At 44.5% G+C, this 3,987-nt stretch overlaps 1 protein-coding gene across 4 annotated transcripts in view; it reads right to left on the reverse strand.

Annotated features, from left to right (window-relative positions):
- RB1 (RB transcriptional corepressor 1) overlaps positions 1 to 3,710 on the reverse strand; it is a 189,450-nt gene extending 185,740 nt beyond the window's left edge. For all 4 annotated transcript variants that reach the window (XM_045289089.1, XM_045289090.1, XM_045289092.1 and 1 more), the window contains exon 1: positions 3,700 to 3,710. The gene's annotated coding sequence lies outside the window, so the exon portion shown is untranslated. The remainder of the gene's footprint in view (positions 1 to 3,699) is intronic.
- Positions 3,711 to 3,987: the final 277 nt, after the last annotated feature.

Below are 3,987 nucleotides of genomic sequence, written 5' to 3' on the forward strand. Positions count from 1 at the left end.
ACATATAACCTCCTCCCTGGGGGATGGACAACAGAAAAGTGGGTGAAGGGAGACGTCGGACAGGTCAAGATATGACAAAATAATAATTTATAAATTATCATGAGTTTATGAGGGAGCGGGGAGGGAGGGGGAAAATGAGGAACTGATGCCAGGGGCTTAGGGGGTGAGCAAATGTTTTGAGAATGATGAAGACAATGAATGTACAAATGTGCTTTACACAATTTATGTATGTATGGATTGTGATAAGAATTGTATGAGCCCCTAATAAAATGATTTTTAAAAAAGAGGGGCAGGAAAGGAAAAGTACCTCCTGGCCTAAAGACTCGCAATTACAAAGACTCCTAGGCAAGATTGCTCCTGAAATGTTCAAAGGAAGAAGAGGCAGCATGTGGCTGGAAAGGCGCGAAAGGAGGAGAGGATTTTGAAATGCTATACGGAGTGGTTTTGAATGCCAGATAATTGGTTGCCTTGTAGGTCATATTGGCATTCTCTCATCTATCTTAAAACATATGGAAGATAGCAACCTCGTCAACTGAACAGAAGGGACCCATATTTGTGTACATTCTAAAGAAGGATGATGCAACTGAAGCAGAAACTACCCAACAATAATATCACACCCAAAGTAACTTTTGTTGAAGAGAATTCGAGTATATTGGTGAGGAGATACCAGAAATGGAAGCAGGATTCAGAAAAGGACATGCTGCAAGGGATATCATTGCTGATATCGGTTGGATCTTGGCTGAAAGCAAAGAATACGAGAAAGATGTTTATTTGTGTTCTATTGACTATACAAAGGTATTCAACTCTGTGAATCATTAAAAACAAAGAAAGAAACAAAACTATGGATACCATTGGAATGCATGTGAATTCCAGAACATTTAATTCAGCTCGTGTGTAACCTACACATAAGATGACAGAGTTGTCCAAAGAGTACAGGGGACTCCTGCAGGGTTTCAAATCAGGAAAGGTGTGTGTGTCGGGGTTGTAGCTTTTCACCATGTTTATTCAATCCACATGCTGAGCAAGTACTCTGAAAATCTGGACTATCTCAAAAGGAACCAAGTATAGCAATTTAAGGAAGACTTATTAACAACCTGTGATATGCAAATGACAAAACATGGCTTGCTGAACGTGAGTTAGACTTGAAGGAGTTAGGGATGAAGAGTTCAGTCAACAACCTTCACCATGGATCACACCTCATTCTACAGAAAACAGAAATTGTCATCACCAGACCAATACAAAACGTCACGATCAGACCTTTTAGAAGTGTTCAAAAAAAGTATTAAAAAGCAAAGATGTCACTTTGGAGCTAAGGCCATGGTATTTTCTTGTATCATGTGACTCATGGTATTTTCTTATCTAACTCAATCAGCAAGGTGGGCACGGGCTCCTTGCACTTATTTTCCAACCATGAACAGTGCTGTCTGTGACTTCTAAAGGACCATTCAATCTGGTTGGTCTGTGTGGAATGGTGTTGGGAGGTGCCACCCAGGCAGTGTGAGTCCTAATGGCCTTATGTCCAACAGAATCAAACAATGCCTTGTCCTAAGCCATTCTCACCATGCTTATGTTTCAGCCCACCATTGCAGCCATGGCGTCAATCCACATTGTTGAGGGTCTTTCTCTTTTGTCCTGCTGGTCTACTTTGCCCAGCGCAAGGTCCTTTTCTCTCCTGATAATAAGTGCAAAGTACAGTGAACCCTCGCCACTTCGCGCTTCGACTTCCGCGGCTTTACTCGATCGCGGTTTTTTGCGTAACAGCGCATGCTCTGTCATTACTGCCACTGATTGGCTCATACTGTACACGCTTCTGTCTGCATCGCTACGTATGGGAGCTACGTATCAGATGCATTTTTGCTTTTGTACAGTGTACTGTAATTGTTTGAGATTTTTAAGAAATTTTATCTAAGCCCTATGATGGCTCCTAAACGAGCTGCTTCTTCTCAGCCTTCTGACAATAAAAATAAGCGCCAGAGGAAGATGCTCACCATCCAGGAAAAGGTAAAACTTTTGGATATGATCAAAGATGGCAAGAAAATCGTGGAGGTTGCACGCCATTTCGACTTGAATGAGTCGTCCGTTCCCTCCATCTGTAAAGAGGAAGAAAACATCCGAGCTACGGCTACTTTCACTTTCAACAAGGAAGCAAAGCGTATCGTGACAAGGAATCCTACTTCGCGGAATTTCATTTATCACGGTAGGGGCTAGAACCGATTAACCGCGATAAACGAGGGTTCACTGTACTTGCGGCAGAATCTCACCACATTTTTGTTTGTTCTATTTTGGTAGCCCAAGGTGCTTTGAATATTTTTTGCCAACACCAAAATTCAAATACTTGATTCTTCGTCAGTCTTCTTATTTAATGTCCAACTTTTACATGCATATAAGGCGATTGAAAATGCTATGGCTTGCTGGGAAATGCAAATCAAAACAACCATGAGATACTACCTCACACCCATTACTGCAGCAAAGTTGAAAAAAATTGAGAGTAACAAATGTTGGAGGGAGGTGATTTTATAGGAACTCATATCCACTGTTGGTGGACTTGTAAACACATACAGCCACTGTGGAAGGAGATACAGTATGGTGATGCCTAAACCAGAGGGAAACTGAACGACTATATGATTCAGCAATACCATTACTGGGCATCTACCCAAATGATATAAGAAACAGATCACCAACAGATATTTGCTCCCCCGTGTTCATAGCACCACAGTTCACAATAGCAAGAAGCTGGAAACAGCCTAAATTCCCATCAAAAGAAGAGTGGATTAAAAAAAACCAACTCTGGTACACACACACACAAGGGGACACTGCACATCCCGTAAAAACAGTGATGAAACACCACAACTCATGGAGGGATCTGGAAGACACTTTGCTGAGTGAAGTTCGTCGAGCACCAAAGTTCAAATACTGAATGAGTCCACCGAGGTAGGAACACGCAGCAGAACAGACACACGCTCAAGCCTGCGGGCCATCCTGTCTTTGGGCAGGGGACCAGACAGCCTGGTAACGAGGCAGACCAGTGCCAATGTGCCACACACCATCTGCTTTAGGTAAGTATAGTGTAGGCCACTTGGCCGGGGAGGGTACCCCACAACTGCTGGGATCCGATGGAGAGGGAGCATGCTGTCTGCTGAGTGGTAGCCATGTGGATCTGGGGTGCGGTCTCCCAGAGAGGGAGGCGGCCCTGTTTACTGGGATGAGGTTTACTGATGGGAGGGACAATGTGGAAGTGGAGAGAGGGGTTGGTCAAGTTTGAGGGGGAACATCAGGTGCGTGTCTGTGTAGGGGAGGAGAGGGAGGGGCTAACATTCAGGGGCGGAGAGGAGAGACTGGGGGTGCTTTAGGGAACATTGTGTGAAGAGGGTCTTTAGTGGCATGCAGAGGGTGGGCAGAATTGATCTAGGACATGTGGGGGTATCCCAGGAACCCGGGCCGGGTGCTGTAGAGCCCTGGAACACTGAACTCTGCGTCTTTTGGGTGCATAGAATGCTCCAGAAGCTGACTCGGTGGGATCTCATATGGGAACTCCACCGGATGGACTGGACGCTACACTTGAAACCCGAGGACTTAAGCCGGAAAACACATGTATCTGAGGAAACGGAAGACAGCTGTACCCAGAGCGATATCCTTTTGGTTGGAAGAAACACAAGATCTTGCTACATCAATGCCCTGGTGCCTTATTAAGAGACATACTGTTCGAGCAATCCTGGGATGGCCATTCTGTTACATTTTGCTTATGCTTGTGTAGATGAGGGTGAATGTATCTCAGAGGTGCATCACCATTGGGGTCACCCTCTCGAAGCTGTGTTATTTGTTTCTCTCTTTTTCTGTCCATGAAACTCAGGGACGTTGAGCCTCTAGGGAAAGAAAACATGAGGAAGAATTGGTGCATAATGATAATAATGGATCCAAGGTGTTATAGGGAATGCAGGGGGTGGGGGATGAGCACTAGGGAGGGAAAGGGGATTTCAGTAATAAATA

This window comes from Echinops telfairi, unplaced genomic scaffold (genome assembly GCF_000313985.2).
Source record: "Echinops telfairi isolate 266 unplaced genomic scaffold, ASM31398v2 ScPeMD7_24;HRSCAF=84, whole genome shotgun sequence".
NCBI classification, from domain to species: domain Eukaryota; kingdom Metazoa; phylum Chordata; class Mammalia; order Afrosoricida; family Tenrecidae; genus Echinops; species Echinops telfairi.